The sequence below is a fragment of the Schistocerca cancellata genome, chromosome 1, assembly GCF_023864275.1.
Source record: "Schistocerca cancellata isolate TAMUIC-IGC-003103 chromosome 1, iqSchCanc2.1, whole genome shotgun sequence".
NCBI lineage: Eukaryota > Metazoa > Arthropoda > Insecta > Orthoptera > Acrididae > Schistocerca > Schistocerca cancellata.
Genome location: NC_064626.1, coordinates 380,763,481 through 380,785,433, shown reverse-complemented (window position 1 = coordinate 380,785,433; position 21,953 = coordinate 380,763,481).

Genomic DNA, 21,953 nt, shown 5'->3' with positions numbered 1-21,953 from the left:
TGCCGGGGATAGCAGTGTATTTAACACTAAATTCTTCTAGAATCTACATATGTAAATGATGCTCTAAGCCCCCCCCTATTCTAACTCCATCTTTTGCTGTTGCACATGGAAAAAAAGATACACGAACTGACTGTAACAAACCCTGCAAGTGGAGTAGAAAAAGAGTTTGGCACCTGCAATAATTTAATTTGATAAATAAGTTAAATAAAGGAAGGTTTCATTAACATAGTGAGAAATGATAGGGTTGCTCTACCGATTAACAGACTGAAAGTTCTGTCCAAAACAACAATATGATTTATTAAGACCAAACACAAAAAAATGCCGGCCGGAGTGGCCGAGCGGTTAAAGGCACTACAGACTTATGACCACAGCAGTTGAGTCCCATAGTGCTCAGAGCCATTTGAACCATTTTTTTAAACACAAAATAATAAACAAAAACACATGAAACATTTACAATACATCAAATTGGTTCAAATTGGATACTCAAATAAACGCTGTGAAGGTGAAGTTGTCCCTAAACTAGATTGTGACGTTTATGACGAAGTGGTATGTGGAGCCAATTCCTTGCATCTCAAATCTTAAGAGAGACACACAGCTAACCCAACATTAATTGCTGCTACATTAGTGAGAACTCGGACAATGAACACCCAAGATAGAATAAAGTTAGAAAAGACGAACAGGCGCGCTCTGCTGAGCTCTGATTATCGCCTAGCAAAAATGCCTGCTTTGCCGGTGCTGCAGACGTACATTACCAAGCTGTCTTCTTAGCTGCAAGGACACGATCTGGCGTACTGGAAGCGATGGCTGGTTGCTTCGACGTCCCGTCGTGGTGATGATAATGTCGCGAGTATAGCCCGAAACAAATTGTCCTGGTCTGGTTGTTCCAGACTAAAGACTTCCTAGCAATACAAATGCGCCTCTGAGGGAGACGAAGAATGCTCGCCACACGATCACTGACGGTACAGTGATTGATTTTAACAAGCGAAGTCACACAGTAACTCCGATACAGTCAACTTTAGCCAAAACTGCTCAAGACAGACAACATAGGCCCCTTTACGCAGAACGCTCAGTTGCCAACTGTACTCGGAAAGTTACGTTGAAGTCAAAACTTCAGCAACTTCGTCAAGCAGTTACAATTAAATAAAAGTATATTAGACAGCCAACGGAAGCAGGCTGACCAGAGCAGCGAGAGCTCAGTCTTGTAACCTACTCCGACCGAAAGGCGAGAGCCGACCACCCCACAAGAGCACCCGTACAAACCGAACACAGAAAATTCCCGCCCCCATGACAGTGGCCGTGGTTAACTGTTCCAATCAGCAACTCGAAAACCGGCGGAAAATTCCACTCTATTGCCGGAGCACTACCATTCCACCAATGGAGATTCTTGGTGCCAATTTCTGCGCCGATTTTGCTACGTCACGGAGCTATGCCCTGAGCAAGCCAATCACAGTTACGATTTTGCAGAAAGCGCGGGAATTTGCCCGCCACAACTGCCTGGGTACACAAGTCATTCCCACGCCTCGCTGGTAGCCCGCCAGAAAGTGTTTTCGCTAAGTTTCTGCGAGGTAACGGAACCTCTAGCCCAGCCGCTACTTCAGGCCCCCGCGAGCGTGTCTGCCGCTATTGTACAATGTCGGCGTCTGGAAAGCATTCACTCGACTCACTCACACCCGTCGGCTTACCCTTTCAAAATCAGCAGAGCCCGCCTGTCACCGGACCACCCGGGTGACGAGAGACGCTGCGTGGGAAGTCCGCGTGTGAAGGAATAGCAACTTTTCACCGCATGCAATTAGAGAGGAAAATCGTAAGATAGAAATATGAAAGGGGGCTCATGCCACCTCTCAACCTATATTTCATGAATCACTTACCTCACAAAAAATCTTCGTTACTCGAACTACTGCAATACAGCGAGCGCCAATACTGCCAGCTAAATAAAAGATTCTAACTACTGTAGGTACTAAAAACACAGCACAGTCAGTGATTTTCATACAGAGAGCTACGTGGCGTTACCGACATAAAAAGCTAAACAGCCTAGTTACACTAGTATGTTCGGTTCGGTTGGAGCTTGGGGCCACGCTCGCATTGAGTTTCTTGTCTTGCTTTGAGCATTTATTTTCATATGTTCTATGATTATTATGCGTGATTTATACACTCCTGGAAATTGAAATAAGAACACCGTGAATTCATTGTCCCAGGAAGGGGAAACTTTATTGACACATTCCTGGGGTCAGATACATCACATGATCACACTGACAGAACCACAGGCACATAGACACAGGCAACAGAGCATGCACAATGTCGGCACTAGTACAGTGTATATCCACCTTTCGCAGCAATGCAGGCTGCTATTCTCCCATGGAGACGATCGTAGAGATGCTGGATGTAGTCCTGTGGAACGGCTTGCCATGCCATTTCCACCTGGCGCCTCAGTTGGACCAGCGTTCGTGCTGGACGTGCAGACCGCGTGAGACGACGCTTCATCCAGTCCCAAACATGCTCAATGGGGGACAGATCCGGAGATCTTGCTGGCCAGGGTAGTTGACTTACACCTTCTAGAGCACGTTGGGTGGCACGGGATACATGCGGACGTGCATTGTCCTGTTGGAACAGCAAGTTCCCTTGCCGGTCTAGGAATGGTAGAACGATGGGTTCGATGACGGTTTGGATGTACCGTGCACTATTCAGTGTCCCCTCGACGATCACCAGTGGTGTACGGCCAGTGTAGGAGATCGCTCCCCACACCATGATGCCGGGTGTTGGCCCTGTGTGCCTCGGTCGTATGCAGTCCTGATTGTGGCGCTCACCTGCACGGCGCCAAACACGCATACGACCATCATTGGCACCAAGGCAGAAGCGACTCTCATCGCTGAAGACGACACGTCTCCATTCGTCCCTCCATTCACGCCTGTCGCGACACCACTGGAGGCGGGCTGCACGATGTTGGGGCGTGAGCGGAAGACGGCCTAACGGTGTGCGGGACCGTAGCCCAGCTTCATGGAGACGGTTGCGAATGGTCCTCGCCGATACCCCAGGAGCAACAGTGTCCCTAATTTGCTGGGAAGTGGCGGTGCGGTCCCCTACGGCACTGCGTAGGATCCTACGGTCTTGGCGTGCATCCGTGCGTCGCTGCGGTCCGGTCCCAGGTCGACGGGCACGTGCACCTTCCGCCGACCACTGGCGACAACATCGATGTACTGTGGAGACCTCACGCCCCACGTGTTGAGCAATTCGGCGGTACGTCCACCCGGCCTCCCGCATGCCCACTATACGCCCTCGCTCAAAGTCCGTCAACTGCACATACGGTTCACGTCCACGCTGTCGCGGCATGCTACCAGTGTTAAAGACTGCATTGGAGTTCCGTATGCCACGGCAAACTGGCTGACACTGACGGCGGCGGTGCACAAATGCTGCGCAGCTAGCGCCATTCGACGGCCAACACCGCGGTTCCTGGTGTGTCCGCTGTGCCGTGCGTGTGATCATTGCTTGTACAGCCCTCTCGCAGTGTCCGGAGCAAGTATGGTGGGTCTGACACACCGGTGTCAATGTGTTCTTTTTTCCATTTCCAGGAGTGTATTAGTACTAACGCTCCTCTGCTCGTCAGATATCGGACTTGTGTAATTTTATGTTACTACACTTCTTGTAAGTTATATTCATTAATGTTAAGCACCTCCTTTGTCCAGCCAAATGTTGTAATTGTAATCCTTAGCATTATTGCTATCGTTGTTTGCCCAGCGTTGAGCGCTTGTTTGTGTTATATTTGATTGTACTACGTGCTTGTTAGTCTTCCTAAATTGGTGCATTTTATTCGTTTAAATTAACTAATTAATCATTTGGTTTAATTGGAGAAATCATTTGAATTTTATTAGTGTTTTTGGTATCTGTGTAATAAAAGATTGTTGGACTATTTTGAAGTAAAAAATTACTTATGATAAATGGCCTACACCTTTCCCATCCCCGTTTAGTTGTTTCCTTATCCTGGGGCGTCCACTAACATTTCAGTTGGCACAAGAGAGGAACTCGTAGCGTGCCACATCAAATGACTAAAAAAATGCTGCTGTGCCAGCAAAGGTAATTTTTTTTTCCATCACTAACACTGTTGGAAAAGTCATTGAAGTATAGCAGAAGCAGTATTGGTCTTGATATCCTATCCTGAACAAGTCGCATGTTACCGGATTTTGGTTCTGATCACTGTTTCTCCATACGTTTAGCCTTATTTGCGGCTTGTGTTGTCTCTATTCTTTGTACCCCATTTGCTAATTATTACCGGAACTAGCTACGGCTCTTAATTCCAACATGTCTAGCAGAAGTATGGTAAGCGTTATGCAAAGTCTTGGATAGATGTAAAATGGTTTTACGACACAATCATCCTTGTCAGTCCACCACTGAAATTCTATTATGGCTGTTTCTCCACTTTTACCACTTCAAAAACCAAACTGTGACACCTTAAACGATTGAATTTATCCAATCATTAATCTACGTGTTATAATCGTTCCTACTATCTTTAAGCTTCGACACCTAATCTTCGAAACAAAACTAATTTCATTCACCTCGCTAATAGAAGGGTTCAGCGCGTCTCTAACAAAAGGGGTTGGTGGAAGAAAATATTAAAAGAAAATATTAACCTTCAGTTTACTAAGGATTAGTTCCATCACTCTGTCTGTTGTGTTTTCGAGTGCACTACATGTTGGACATGTTGGTAACAAGTAGTAAGAGCTGTCTGCTATATAAACTGTGTTGTCTTATTGTGTTTATGGTTCAAAATGGTTCAAATGGCTCTGAGCACTATCGGACTCAACATCTGAGGTCATCATTCCCCTAGAACTTAGAACTACTTAAATCTAACTAACCTAAGGATATCACATACATCCATGCCCGAGGCAGGATTCGAACCTGCGACCGTAGCGGTCGGGTGGTTCCAAACTGAAGCGCCTAGAACCGCTCGGCCACACCGGCCGGCTATTGTGTTTATGTTCTTGTCTTTGAATTTAACCAAATGTATAACATGCAATGACTCAAATTTCTGTACGCTGGTTTGGGTTAGTATTTTCTTCCATCTACCCATTCAAAAGATGACAGGTTGTGCCAATAGTGTTTCAGTGTAGTTTAATTAGAATGTATAACTCGGCGAGGAAAGGAATATATGGAAAACACTGACAATAAGAAAGGATATGACGATAGTACACTTAAATTATATACATTTTCTGAAACCTTTAAAATAACTTACTGTGGTTTGCCAGTTCTACTTGCGTACACGTTTCCGAGAGTCAGTTTCCACGTGTTTTAAGCTCTGAAAGTTAGCTGTGAAATTTGGAAATTTATATGCAAGGTGTGATAAAAAACGTAAATGTAGTTTTTGTATTGCACTAGTACAATTCGCACGATTTTGTAACACGTTGTTATTTGAACGCTTTCTTGTCTGTCTGTCCGTTAGGTACAAATATTGGTTTTCAATTAATTTCCCGATGAGCTAGAGACTTGAAATTTTAAATATAGCTCAGAGTTGGATGAAAATCCTATAGTGTGAGAGTAAGAACCACCTACCTGAAATAGGGGAGAGAGCAGGGATGAAAACGGGGTGACAACGCAACATAACGCGCAGCACCCACCGCCCGTTCATTTGGAATTCCTGCACGTTGGCTGTGCTTAGCAGACTGCGTCACAGGCGCTGCAGGCGCAAAGTGTGTGAACTACCTACTCTAGAAACGAGTCTGCAAAAACTCGTTCTGTTTACAGTCGTGCCTCTGTAATGCCTGAAGCAATTTTTACTATCAGACTTGGTACACGTATCACTTGCAATCTGGAAAAAAGTTACTGTGACAGTAACGCCCCCCTAGCAACCCTAAAGTGAGAGTTGGAGTGAAAAGGGGTGATATAAGAGCGTAGCTTAGAGACGCCCGGGGCAGTTTCAACCAAATTTCGTGTATGCATTACTCATTTTACTACGTCTTCATTAACTGGCTCGCTTGTCTGTTTATCTACTCAGAAAAAATTTTTCACTTCAGTTAAAACTAACTCCCCAATGAGCTAGGTAATTGAAACTTTCAACGTAGCTTAGAACTGGGTGATAAAGCAATATTAACTCACTGTTATGTCCTATGAGTGGCGGAGGGTACTTTGCGTACCACTGCCATTGCCCCTTTCTCCTGTTCCAGTCGTGAATGAGAAGAACAGTTACCAGTAAGCTTTCGTGTGATGTTGAATATCTCTAAATTAAATAAATCTTAAATGTACCACATTTCTCTGTTGTACTTACACCAAAATGTTTGAAACCGATTTAAAAACTTCATACACATAAAACTCAGAATTATTTAAATTATTTATTATTATTTAAAATAAAAATAAAGTTATAATATAACACGTTTTTATGCTGGACTAAAATGTATAAAATAATTTCTCCTATCCCCATACAAATTCCTAACCGCATACAGATAGTGCTCAGAATTTGTGATTGTGAATTTTTAATAGCTACGAAAATTCTTGTAAGATCCAGAATATAAAACATGGGGCACATGCAATACATAATTGACGAATTAACAGTCACGTCCTAACCGTTCTCTACTGCATGCATTCTACATATGGAAGGTTACAAGCCATCTTGCTTGCCTTCTTCTATTAATACTAAATTTATCTGCCCCTTGTCACGACTGGTGACAGGCAGGACACTTTAGTTCCATCTGCTGAAAGTCTCACTACGTTGATTTATTACGGGGAAATGTATTTTACAAAATTTCAGTAGTCATCGGTAAAGCGACTAGTAGTACCAGTCTGCGAATACATGAGAAATGCACTGCTCGCACACTGCTCTGAATGTGGCAGGTACTTCGTGGGCATTCAGAGTTATTTGCTGGCTTGCGTATGTCACGTGGCCACCGACGGAAGCATACGGAACCTACCGGTCCTTTTCACTAAGTCGGGGTTAGCGGCCTGTGGAAAGACTCGCCTCTTAAGATGGCCGACGGCAAAGGGCTTGCTGGGACACCACAATTTATGGCGGAAAAGTACAAGTCTGCGAATGTGGTTTACCGTCGAGAAATTCAGAAGTGTTAAACTACGCTCTGATTCGTCCACCGCCGGCTGACGTCAGAAGGGAATTTCTAGGACAAGCTAGCGAAGATGCGCTCTGATTGGCTCGTGACTAAAGACATTCCGGCGTGGCACTGCCACGCTACTGGCGGAAAGACAGAATGGCGCAGACTGGCGCGTCAGGGCTAATGGAAGAAAGGAGACATCTTGGTTTGATGGTGGACGGAGGCAGGTCGCTGGTCCGAGAGGTCGAGGCGCTTGGAGGTGTCCGGGTCCGACTAGCGAGATTCCGGTTCTCCTCTACGACGATGCTCCTCCGATTTATCGCCACAGCCGATTGATGAGAGTATACAGCAGTACTGATCACTATAGGGGGGTTAATGTTTAGATAGGAAGCATACCGTTGCCACAGCTCCGCTAAACCCGATTCATGCCTTAGTATCGTTTGATGTGGCATTCAATCGACCACTAGAGTTTCTAACTTAAACATTGGGTTGTATTGGATTACTGATTTAATGCGCAGCTAGGATACCGTATCCATCCCTCCACTTGCCTATCTTGTTAGCTGTTGTCAACAATTACCTTTGTTTTTTCGTAGAATGTTGATGCTAATACTTTGTAATTGATTAATATAATGAATAATCAGTTTATGTTTCATATGCGTTTCTATTTGAAGGAGAACATAGCAGGGTTATTAAAATTTTCGACCTTTTGATTCTATGTTAGGGCATTTCAACATAGCGATTCCGTTGCGTAATTTACAGTTAACATGGAGTCTTAAAGCGGAGAGTGACGAAATCTGGGAAGGCCCATTACTCTGATAGGTTTCACAGTCTCACACGCCGCGGGAAAAGCAAGTGTTTGTTATAAATCTTACATGCCTTCTCGTAGCAATTAAAAATTCACAATTACAAATTTTCAGAACTATCAGTACAGGGTTAGGAATCTATGGGGACTAGGAGAAATTATTATGTACTTTTTAGCCCGGTATAAAAACGTTTTACCTTAAAAATTTATTATCATTTACATAGTTATTCATTGCTGTGTTGATAAACACGTCTTAAAAGTATCAGTGCAGTGTCAGATATTTAGTTTGTTGTCAGCTGTCAAAAAGGTTACATTCATTTGGGTAGTAGAGGCGATTATTTATTTTGCATAACTATGAATCAGAGCATTTGTATAACAGACTACTAAGGGGTCGCTAGATGAAGTCAACAATGATGGAGAACTGCAGAAATCCGTTGTAACAGGTGATGAAACATGGTGTATGATTCGAAACTGAGGGTCGCTCGCCCCAGTGGAAGCATTCTGAATTGCCAAGACCGAAAAAAGGTCGCCATATGCGGTCGAATCTGAAGGTTATGTTCACATTGTTCATCGATTTTAGCGGTATAGTGCACCATCAGTTCTTGCCATAAGGCCGAAAGATCAATAAAGAGTACTACTTACAAGTTTAACGCCGATTTCGTATAGCAACACTAAAAAAAAAAAAAAAAAAAGCCTGGATTCGTCTCGCAATTCATGACTTTTGCAACACGATAATGCCGCTGCTCTCACGTTGTTGCTTGTTCGTGAATTTTTGTGCAAAAACAGTACTGTTATAATTATGCCTCAGCCTCCATATTCACCAAACATGGCGCCATTGACCTTTTTCTGCTCCCTAAACTAGAGGGCTGTCGTTTTACAATCGTAGATGAGATTAAAAACGCATCGCTGGAGAGCTAGGAGCTATCACAAGATAGTTCCAGAAGTGTTTCGGATTTGAAAAAAGTTCCGGCATAGGTTATAACATCTAAAGATGATTATTTTGCAGAGTATAACATTGATGTTGATGAAAAAAAAATCCTGAAAAGAAAAATTACCTTAATTTTTAACGCACTTTGTATGTAATAATATAAACGCTTCTTCAAAGATTTTTGGAGGTCGTGACCCTGTAGACAAACCCCATCACACCACACCTACTCGCTCTAATCCACGACATGTCGCCTTCCGTTATCCAGTAGTATCGTCTGCAGAAAGCGTCATGGAGCTTCCGATGTTATCAACTATATTAGTTATATACACTACCTGAGAAAAAAAAAAGCGCCCAGAAGACATCGACGGATGTCAATGTAACTTCACACGTACACTCCTCTGGCAGATATTTAAATTATCAGTGTTGCAATTCTCTATGACAGGTGGAACCCCCACCAAAGTGAGTTAGTGTTGCACGTGTTTGGCGATATTACTAGGCCTCGTAGCATATATAAGCCAAGCCCACGATCAGCGTCAGATGTTGAGTGATCTATATGAAGGATACGGAGATGTCGCGTACTCGTGTGAGACAATGTTACCGGCAACGCCACAGAGTTTGAAACGTGCCTCATTTTGGGGTCTCAATTTGATCGGCGGCTCGAATCGCGCAGTATTCAGATTGGTGAAGTAGGCAGAGGTGTCAGTGGCTCGATGTTGGACTGCATGGGAAAGTAGCTTACAAAACACTCTTTCGATCAGTATTTGCATATTGCTCGTGAGTAAGGGATCCGTACCAGATAGGACTGATAGAGGAAACAGAGAAGAGCAGCACTTTTCGTTACAGGTTAATTTAGTAAGCGCGAAACTGTCACGGAGATTCCCAGCCAACTCGAGTGGCAGACACTGAAAGAGAGCCGTCCTGCATCACGGTATGTATTACTATCATAATTCCGAGGGTGTACGTACCTAAAGAAAGAATCAATATATTACTTCGACGTATATCTCGTTGAGTTGAAAGGTACCCCGTGGAGAAACTAAAAGATGAAACATCGAAGACCGAATACCAGGAGCAACTTAGTAACCGCTTTGAAGCACTCAGTGAAATGGACCCGAATCAGAACCTTGAACTAATGTAGGGAAACATACAGAGCTCAATTAGGGATACGGCAAAGGAGATGCTTATGGGAAACACAGTGGGCAAGAAGGTCTGGTTTGGAAAGGAATGTGCAGATGCTCTGGAAAGGAGGAAGGAAGCCAGGAGCAAGTGGCTGAAGGGGACAAATCTGGCACAGGGCAAAGCACTATTTGAGGAGGTCCGAAAGACTACACAGGCAACTCTGAGAAGAGCAAAGAAGAAATGTATAAGGGATATCATCATTGAAGCAGAAACAGACTTCAGAGGACAGAAGACTAGGGAAATGTTTCTGAAGGTGAAGTACCTCTGCAAAGGTCACCAGGTCAAGCAGAAATTTGTCAAAGATTCCCATGATAAGATCCTGACGAACGATAGCGATGTAGCTGAGAGATGGAAAGAGTACTTTCGACAGCTGCTAAGTTGTGATGAACCCGAACTGCAGTTTGATTTCCAGTACCCAATTACAGCCGATGCAGATTATCCCCCACCTACCCTGAATGAGATAAAAACCAGAATCAGAAGACACCTTAAGCAGAAGGTGAAGATGGAATACAGGCTGAAATGATCCTGGAAGGAGGAGAGACACTTGCAGTAAGAATACACCGACTGGTACAGGCGATATGGATCAAAGAAGAACTACCATCAGATTGGAAAACAGCTCTGATTCGTACAATACATAAGAAGGGCGACAAACTGAAATGTGACAACTATCGAGGAATCGCCCTACTTAAAGTCTGTTATAAGATCCTGTCTACTTGCCTCATGCATAGAATTCAGCCAGTGGAAGAATCGATAATTGGGGAGTACCAGGGAGGTTTCCGGCCAGGGCGGTCAACAGTAGATCACATCTTCAATCGCCGGCAGCTCACTGAGAAACTGGCTGAATACAGTAAAGATTTGCATATATATTCGTTGATTTTAAGAAGGCCTATGATTTATACATCGCAAGAGCCTGCTTAGCTGTTTAAGGGAGTTTGGCATGGCAGAGAAACTCATCAATCTGATAAAGGTCTGTCTGAGCGAAACATGTGCAAAGGTGAAGATGGGAAATCGCCTAACTGAGGAATTTGAAACTAAGACAGGACTCAAGCATGGAGATGGTTCGTCCGCTATCCTGTTCAACTTTGCCCTCGAGAAGATCGTACGCGAGACCTTCCAAAAGAACGAAGGGATTGAAATCGAAGGAAAGAGACTAGCATACTTAGCCTATGCAGACGACATCTATTTACTCTGTAGGTCTGAAGAGGAGTTGGAGCAAATGAACAGAGCACTAAAGGAGGCTGCCAACTAATTTGGGCTAAATATAAACGAAGCCAAGACGGAGTACCTCGTTATGACGCTTGGTCAAAGTCAGACTGCTGGTCATCTACAATCAATGGAGAGACCAGTCCTACAAGCGACTGCATGAATTTAAGTACCTATGGGCACTTTTCACTGAGAACTCGTCATGTGAAGCAGAGATCAATGCCAGAATACAAGCAGGAAACCGATTAACACGGCCTAGCACAACTGCTTCGGTCCAAATATCTCGAAAGACAGTTCAAGATTCGATTACACAAAACCCTGGTGCAGCCTGTTGTACTATAAGGCAGTGTGACATGGAATATAGAAAAACAGGATTTCCATAAGCTCTTCGTTTCTGAGAGAAAAACGCTTCGGAAAATCTTCGATCCGCTTGTGGATGTAGACATAGGGGAATGGAGGATCAGACACAACCAAGAGCTTGAGGAACTACAACAGCAGCCCAACATAGCAGGAAGTGTCAAAGCCAAACGAATGCAGTGGGCCCGCCGGCCATGTGACCCGGATGGAAGATCACAGATGGCCTCGAAAGCTCCTGGATTTCGCACCTATAAGAAGCGTTGGAGGAATGGCCTCCATGAAGATTTAAACCAAGCATCAATAGATGTGGACGGAAGGCGGATATCAGCAATAGACAGAATACAGTGGAGGAAGAAACTTGTCTCAGCGTGCGGTCCACTGGGCCTGATCACGTACAAAAAGAAGAAGAAGATATATCTCGCGAAAAGAACATCAAGATAAAATCAGAGAGACTTACCACGAATCAGTCTTACCGCGAACCATACGCGACTGGAACAGGAAAAAGGGGAGGTGGTACTGGAAAACGGAGTACCTTCCGCCACACGCCGGCTGAGTCAATAACGAACATCAAAAAGGATACAGGGGATTAATGAACACAGAGTTGTCGTAGCGAGGCTGAATATTGTAACCCCCAAATCCTCCAAAAATAAACGAAAACCATACCTATTCAAAAAATCAGATAAAAATTCACTTGACGCCTTCCTGAGAGACAATCTCCACTTCTTCCAAATTAATGATATAAGTGTAGACAAGACGTGGCTTGAATTCAGAGAAATAGTATCGGCAGCAATTGAGAGATTTATACCAAATAAATTACCAAACGACGGAGCTGATCCTACTTAGTACACAAAACGGGTCAGAACACTTGCAGAAACAACGAAACAAACATGCCACATTTAAACAGACGCAAAACCCCCAAGATTGGCGATCTTTTACAGAAACTCGAAATTTAGCGCGGACTTCAATGCGAGAGGCTTATAATAGTTTTCATAACGAAACTTTGTCTCGAAACCTGGCAGAAAATCCAAAGAGATTCTGGTCGTATGTGAAGTTTGTTAGCGGCAAGAAACAATCAATGCATTCTCTGCGCAATAGCAATGGAGATACTATCGAAGACTGTGCTGCCAAAGCAGAGTTACTAAACACACTAAATATCGTCGGTGTAGTGAAGCAACTCAAATCACTTAATAAAAGCAAGTCTTCTGGTCCAGACTGTATACCAATTAGGTTCCTTTCAGAGTTTGATGATGCATTAGCTCCATACTTAACAATGACATACAAACGTTCGCTCGACGAAAGATCAGTACCCAAAGACTGAAAAGCTGCACAGGTCACACCAATATTCAAGAAAAGAAGGAGGAGTAATCCACTGAATTACAGGCCCATATCATTAACGTCGATATGCAGCAGGATTTTGGAACGTATATTGTATTCGAACACTACGAATTACCTCGAAGAAAACGGTCTATTGACACACAGTCAACATGAATTTAGAAAACATCGTTCTTGTGAAACACAACTAGCTCTTTATTCGCATGAAGTGTTGAGTGCTACTGACAAGGGACTTCAGATTGATTCCGTATTTCTGGATATCTGGAAGGTTTTTGACACTGTACCACACAAGCGGCTCGTAATGAAATTGCGTGCTTATGGAATATCGTCTCAGTTATGTGGCTGGATTTGTGATTTTCTGTCAGAGAGGTCACAATTCGTCGTAACTGACGGAAAGTCATCGAGTAAAACACAAGTGACATCTGGCGTTCCCCAAGGTAGTGCTATAAGTCCTCTGCTGTTCCTTACCTATGTAAACGATTTGGGAGACAATCTGAGCAGCCGTCTTAAGTTGTTTATCGACTAATAAAGTCACCAGAAGATCAAACCAAATTGCAAAACGATTTAGAAAATATGTCTGAATGGTGCGAAAATTGGCAGTTGGGCCTAAATATCGAATAGTGTGAGATCATCCACATGAGTGCTAAAAGGAATCCGCTAAACTTCGGTCACATGATAGATCAGTCAAATCCAAAGGTCGTAAATTCAACTTAATACCTAGGAATTACAGTTACGAACAACTTAAATTGGAAGGAACACATAGAAAATGTTGTGCGGAAGGCTAACCAGAGTGCATATTATTGGTAGGACACTTAGAAAATGTAACAGATCTACTAAGGAGACTGCCTACACTACGCTTGTCCGTCCTCTTTTAGAATACTGCTGCGCGGTGTGGGTTCCTTACCAGACAGGATTGACGGAGTACATTGAAAAAGTTCAAAGAATGGCAGCACGTTTAGTATTGTCGCCAAGTATGGGAGAGAGTGTCACTGAATTGATACAGGATTTGGGCTGAACATCATTAAAAGAAAGGTGTTTTTCGTTGTGACGGAACCTTCTACGAAATTCCAATCACCAAGTTTCTCCTCCGAATGCGAGAATATTTTGTTGACATCGACCTACATAGGGAGAAACGATCACCAAGATAAAATAATGTAATTCAGAGCTCGTACGGAAAGATATAGGTGTTCGTTCTTTCCGCGCGCTATACGAGATTGGAATAATAGAGAATTATGAAGGTGGATGTACCATCTGCCAGGCACTTAAATGTGATTTGCGGGGTATCCATGTAATCCTTAGCATTCTCCTGCAGCATCACATCTCAAAAGCTTCTATTCTCTTCTTGTCTAAACTATCTATCGTCCATGTTTCACTTTTATACATGGCTTCACTCCAGCCAAATACCTCCAGAAAAAATTTCCAAACACTTACGTCTATATCTGATGTTAACAAATTTCTCTTCTTCAGAAACGCTTTTCTTGCCATTGCCAGTCTAGATGTTATAACCTCTCCACTTCGGCCAGTTATTTTGTAGCCCAAATAGAAAACTCATCTACCGGTTTAAGTGTCTCGTTTCCTAATTTAATGTCCTTAGCATCCCCTGATTTAATTCGACTAGATTCCATTACCGTTGTCTTGCTTTTTGTGATATTTCTCTTACATCCTCCTTTTAAGGCACTGTCCATTCCGTTAACTGCTCTTCCCAGCTTTTTGGTGTCTCTGACAGGAGAATAATGTCATCGGCAAACGGCAACGTTTTTATTCCTTCTTCTTGAACTATAATTCCTATTCCATATTATTCTTTGGTTTCCTTTACTGGTTGCTCGATGTGCAGATTGAATAACACTGGGTTCGGGCTACAACCCTGCCTCATTCCCTTCTCAACCTCTGTTTCCCTTTCATGCCCCTCGACTCACATAACAGCTGTCTGGTTTCTAAACAAGTTGTAAATATCATTTCGCTCCCTGTATTTTATCCCTGTCACACTCAGTATTTTAAAGAGAGTATTCCAGTCATCATTGTTAAAAGCTTTCTCTAAGTTTGAAAGTGCTACAAACGTAGGTTTGCCTTTCCTTAACACATCTTCTAACATGTAGGGTCAGTATTGTCTCGATTGTCCCTACATTCTTCCGGAATCCAAACTGATCTTCGCCGAGGTCGACTTCTGCCAGTTTTTCATTTCTTCTGTAAAGAATTCGTGTTAGTATTTTGCAACCATGACTTATTAAACTGATAGTTCGGTAATTTTCATACCTTTCAGCAACTGCCTGCTTGGAAATTGGAGTCTTCTTGTAGTCTGAGAGTATTCCGCCTGTCTCACACAGCTTGCACACTAGATACAAGAGTTTTGTCATGTCTGGCTCTCTCAAGGCTATCAGTAGCTCTGAGGTATTGTCGTCTACTTCCGGGGCTTTGTTTTGACTTAGGTTTTTCAGTGCCTGCCAAAGTCTTCTTTCATGTTCATCTACTGCCCCCAAGTTCGTCTCCTTCTACATACTCCTATCTTTCAGCTTTCTCTCATTCGATTAGTGCTGATGTTTCATTTGAGCTCTTGGTTATTCATACAGCTGCTTCTCTTTTCTTCAAAAGTCTCTTCAATTTTCCTGTAAATGACAACTATTTTTCCCCAGTGAAAATGCTTCTAAATCTTTATATTTGTCCTCTAGCCATTCCTGCTTAGTCATTTTCCTCTTCCAGCCAATCTCATTTTTTAGACGTTTGTATTCCCTTTCACCTTCTTCATTTGCTGCATTTTTATATGTTCTCCATTCATCAGTTAAATCCAATAGCCACTGCGGATTTCTACAATGTCTTATCTTTTTACTTATTTGAGCCAGGTGAAATAAATTCATAAGTACGTAATTAAACGGCAGGCAGCCGAAGAACAGAAAAAAGTGATAAAAATGCTATGCCAGGTTCTTCCTTTTGCTTATGGCTCATTGGCTCCACAGAAAGAGTATATTAAATTTTTGTAGTCTGCTGATGAAGTACACAGACATTGTGGTTACTCGTGCAGGATGTTTCACAAGTGCTATTACAAGTTTCCACAGGTTGTAAAGGGGACTTAGTAGATCAAGTTTTTGACAAGGAACCCATGACCGGAAGTGTACTGTTTGCATGTAAAATAAGTTTGAAGATCGGGTCGGTTTCAAATATCTCGCTTCCGGTACGCATACAGCGGCGACAGTGACCTCTGACGTGTGGTCTATACTGGTGCCGATCCACGTGATGAAGCTGCTGTTCGTTACACGAGGTATAACGGCGACGCGTGCTCTCATACATATGGTCTACAAACCCTGGTGTGTGCTGAATAATTTCTGTTGCTGTCAGAACTCGTGCAAGGAGATCTTTCGACTGTACAGGAGTCTCGTACACAACACTCTTCATGTGCCTCCCCCCCCCCGCTCCTCCTCCTCCCTCCCCCCCAAAAAGTCGGAAGAAGTTAAGTCCACCTCGACCTACCCACCTTTCACCGTATGTTTGATTGAGACGTTCGCGGATGACACGTGCTAAGTGCGCGACTGCACCGTCACCACTAATTACCCTACAGCACTGGCCCCTTTTTAGCTTGCATTTATGGCGAATCTCGACTGGAAAAAAGTGAAGGCGATCCTATGTGTAAGAAGGGTAATATAACGGACGAAAAATTTACAGACGAATATCCTCAACATAAAACTTACTGGTACACTCCCCTGCAGAGTGAAGATTTGATTCTGATATGATGATGGCATCTGTTCTTTCTGACATGTCCGAAAAAACAGATTCGATCATCATACCGTTAAGACTAACCGGCTGATGACCTTCTTCAGTGCGGATGCACACGAATTGCCTGAACTCTTACTAGACTCGGTGATTTGTCCGCCGGGAGTAATGGGTATAATGGCAGGGGCACTACGAATGTAGTGTGTGGACTATAAGTTGAACCATTTTTTTTTGGGGGGGGGGGGGGGAGATCCTTGGCGGGAAAACGTCGTTCTTTTCAGAAGGAAAATTTGAGAAAATTTAGAGACCCGCCATTTGAAGCTACTGCAGAACGATTCCACTACCCCCAACGAACATTTTGCGTAAGGATCACGAAGCTAAGAGAAATTAGGGCTCTTTCGGGGGCATACAGACGATGGTACAATGTACCCTCTGTCAGGCACGCACGGTGCGCAGACTTATGTGGTACTTAGGGTTGTCATGCAGAAGTTCGTTTCCATTTTTGTGGCGACGAATATGCTCAAGTCGTTTCTTCAGTTTCCTGAGGATAGCACAATACATTTCGGAGCTGATCATTGCTCCTCGAGGGAGATATAACCCCTTCAGAGTCCCAGAAGACTGTCGTCATCACTTTACTGGCTGAGGGCGCGGTTTCGAACTTTTCTTCGTAGGAGAGGCGCTGTGGCACCGCTCCATGGATTACCGCTTTGTTTCCGGTTCGAAGCGATGAACCCATGTTATATCGCCTCTGACGACGTTCGACAAAAACTGTCACGATCAGCCTTGCAACGCGCAAGCGATTCCGCACAGATCGTCGTTCGTTGCTTTTTATGATCTGTTAGACGGCGAGGAACCAGTGGACACACACCTTCGAGTATCCCAACTGGTGCACGAGTGTGTCAGCACTGCTGGCAGAGACTTCCAGTTGAGCAGCGAGGTGTTTGATTGTGATTCGTCGATCACCTCAAATGAAAGCGCCCGCACGTTCCAACATTGCAGGAGTAACAGATGCGCGTGGCGGAGAGGCACGCGGGAGATGGGACAGGACTGCACGACATTGTTGCGATGACAGACGCCTCGCTCAACGACTCGCCGTGCTTTTGTTCACTGCCAGATATCTGTAGGCATTCTGCAAGCACCTGTGAATATCTGCTATGCTCTGAATTTCCACAAGAAGACACTCAATTACGGACCTCCGTTAGAGATTCAAATGGTTCAAATGGCTCTGAGCACTATGGGACTTAACTTCTGAAGTCATCAGTCCCCTGGAACTTAGAACTACTTAAACCTAACTAACTTAAGGACATCACACACATTCATGCCCGAGGCAGGATTCGAACCTGTGACCGTAGCAGTCGCGCGGGACGCCACTTTGAAGACCAGGTATAGCGCCGCCACCTATCGTAACTTCATGAAACTACAGGGGCTGAAGTGAGTATATTTCACTATTTCCCACAGGAAATTCCGCATTTTTTCAACTGAAACTGGCCAAGAAGAAACATGTGTTGCATTACTTATTGAACGCCCCTCGTATGTAGATATCTTGCTGACGTGACAATGGAAATTTTCCAATAAATCCGCCAGTACCTCCTCTGTGCGTACCGTGAAGTGGGAGACCTCAAAGCGATCCGAACTTCAAACTTATTTTACTACAAACTGTACATTTACGAAAATGGGTTCCTTACCAAAACTTTACTTACTTAGTTCCCTCTACAACCCCTAGCAGCCGGTCATACTTATTATGAAACACCCTGAGAACGATTTTGAAAGCGTAAGAACGTCCCAAAAAGCGTATCCTGCTTTAAAGTAGAAGGTGGTGAGAATATTGGGGTGACATTTCAGCACGCGAAAGAGTGCGCACGCAGATCGGTGAGCGACGTAAGTGAGAGGGAAAGAAAGCAAGCGTGCAGAGCGCGCGGAACGGCCGCCTCCGGCGCTGGCTGGCCGAGATGTGGGGCGAGGCCGTGGCCACGGACGCCGTCTGCCCCAGTTCCTGGCCTCCGCCACTGTCTGCTACGCCAGCCGCCTACAGCTAGGTCCTGTACTGCCTGAGATATTTTACGTCATCATTTAGAAGGGTCGTGCCAGTAAACCTTCCACTCCGATTCGTTTTTCTACACGGTCCAGTCGCATTAATGTGACCACCGTCAATGTTCGACGTCAACATGCAGTGACCACTCACAGATGGCAGGTGACAGGTGGCAGCACTAATAGTGGAGGGTAACTAATGCGTGTCTGGGGACGAGGAAACCAGTGCAGTCGTAATACGGAAATGCGTCGATTCATCTCACGTCCAAAGGGGCATCATCACTGACTTTCAGGCCAAGGGTGGAAGCTTTTCCAATCCCACTGTTTAAGGTAGATTGATCAATATGCATTATCATATTGCGCCATATGATATGAAACAGTTTGAATATTTATTCAGAAATAGAAATCTACCTTAGCCGCTGCATGCTTGCCGTTGTGCTTTCGAGAAATCTACGACAATGTTGTCAAGACGCGGGTTAAGAGGAAATTTTGATTAGGGCTAGATAATTGTTTTACTTCAGATGTGCGTTTAATATAAAGACTAGATCAGTTACAGGTCAGTTCAGATTAGGTTTGTTTAGTCAGAGGTTAGCAAGCGAGCTTAAGATGGATAACAGTTTGTGGGTAGATACTTTTGGTAATACGTAGACGTTTTACAGAATATGAAGTTAATCTGGGCTAAATTTCATACAGAAAAATATAAAATGAAGTGAAATGATCGTGTTACATTGATGGCAGGGAGGCCCCATGCGAGGAAGTTCGGCCGCAAGTCTTATTTCAGGTGACGCTACATTGGGCTGCTTGCGTAGCGCGGAGGTTACACTTCGTTCATCAGTAAACCTGAGTGGTAGGCATTGTTTATTGTACGCTGATCTTCCCAGCAATCACAAAAGCGACACTTTGAGCAACCCCAAAAGACGGTAAACATGACTTTTCCCGCTGATCCTTTCTTCCGGACAATTGAGTTGGTACTTTTCGGTTCCATACTTTGTCTTTTCGACTCTGCTTGAAAATAGAGAACCCAAGTTTCATCATATGTTAAAATCTTGTTTAGAAAATTGTAACCTTCCCTTCTATAGCTTTTTCCTTGTATTGTTGCGTTAACTCTTTCGGGACACACCGTGCACTTGTTTTTCTGTACTTGAGCCTGTTATTGATAACGTTATGAATTCTGCCAACACTTGATGCAGCTGGTTTTGCTATACGGTCAATTGTAGCAAGTCGATCTTTACGAGTAATGTTGTCAATACGGATTTCAAGCGAAGGAATCGACACTCCAACCGGCAAGCCAGGACTTCGATCATTAGCCACTGAGGTTAGCACAACTTTTTTTTTTTTAACTGTTCTACCTACTTATAAAATTTTACGCGGTCCATACTCCTTTCATCATCTTCAGAAAAAAAAAACCGATCACTCAACGTTGCTCAGCTAATATGGAAACTTCAAATGAATACGGTATCGTTAAATTCAATACTGAGGCTATAAGCAAAACAGTTTTTATGAGTCAGCTGTTCCAGATCAATCTAGCGATGCCGCCATAAAGTCATGAATGTACGAAACTCCTCCTACAAACTATTTCATTTATACATCAATTTGTCTCTTTAATTACTGAATTCCCTCGTATACAACAGCTTCAGACGTCTGATTGCTTTACACATTGATAAATCCTTGACACTCATAAAAAAAATTGAAAACGCTTTTTGGACGTTGCTTAGTACTCTCATTATCAAACATTGCCTGAGAATAGGCCGGGTAATTTGCGCTCCCTTTTAAGCAAATGATAGTGTTTCACGCATTTCAATATTTATGACGTCGTATCTCCTGTACTATGTGTCGTACAATTACGTAATTTTGCCTGTAAAAATCGAAATGCCGTGTGGCTAGGGCCTCCCGTCGGGTAACCGTTCGCCTGGTGCAAGTCTTTCGAGTTGGCCCAACTTCGGCGACTTGCGTGTCGAGGGGGATGAAATGAAATTGATAAGGACAACATAACAGCCAGTCCCAGAGCAGGCCATTAGGTATGACATTCCGTCGCGCTGACCACTCAGCTACAAGGGGCGGATATTTTGCCTGTAGATTCAGTGGTATTTGTGGATATCGTTTGCAAAATGTGTTGCGAAGAGAGTTAGTTATAAATAAGTTCTCAATTAAAACCACGTGCCAGATGCAGAACTTTTACAGTGTTAACAGCGAAAATGTAGTAAGTATAAGCGATTAATTTTTTCCCTTTTCATCATTTTGTATTGGGTGTCAGCGAGAAAAAGAAATTTAGAAATTTGTTGTAAGGTCTTGTGGGACCAAACTGCGGAGGTCATCGGTCTCTAGGCTTACACACTACTTAATCGAACTTAAACTAACTTACGCTAAGGACAACACACACACCCATGCCCGAGGGAGGACTCGAACCTCCGGCGGGAGTAGCCGCTCGGACCGTGACAAGGCGCCTAGACCGCGCGGCGTCAGTGCAAAAAAGTCTCATAAAGACTTACATTTACATGTTAAGTTTACTAGAAGTTCCTAAGTGCCCTCATTCTCAAATGCGGTACCAATATACAGTAGTCTGGGTAACTTGCGCGCTGTGAGATACCCTGCCTCAAGACATGTACACAGTTTCTAACTGTAGTAATTTTGTTAACTACGTTAAACCTTTAACATCAGATTGTACACTTTAATGAGTGGATTGTAAAAGCATTTTAAATCTTTACCTTCGGAAAATAACAATATGAAATTTTAAAATTCAAATTTTTATTGCACTTGGGAATCGTTCGGGAGGCAACCTGCAACTCTGGCTACGCACCGTGCACCGGGTTAGCCGCTTAGTAACATAACTGGTGGAAATGAGCCTACGGCATTGTGGGCCGGGAGCCCCTCATTCGGGGAAGTTTGGCCGCCGAGGGCGAGTACTTAATGCATTCGACGCCACATTGGGCGACTTGCGCGTCGGAGATCGGTATGAAATGATGATAAGGACAACACAACACCCAGCCGCTGAGCGGAGAAAATCTCCTGCGGCAGCCAGGAACCGAACCCTGGCCCCTTGGCGGGGCATTCTGCCGCGCTGACCACTCAGCTAACGGGGGCGGACAACATGACTGGTGAGCAAAACAGAAGGACGAAAGTAAGTTTCACATGATGCGTCACTGCCCCCTAACATATCTCGATGAAACTTTTATTCAAATACAATTTGTGACGCTGCCTGGGCTCTTAATAAGGTGTGTGATCATCACGGTTGGGAATCATGCTCCGAAATGTATTCCTATGCTGGCCACAAGGTTGATAAGTTCTCTTATTAGTCCACCAGAGCCGTTGACAACTGATGGATGGTCGTTGGTGCGTGTGGACATGCTGCAGTACACCTCCGCACAGCATCCCACAACGCGCTCCATGGGACTGAAGT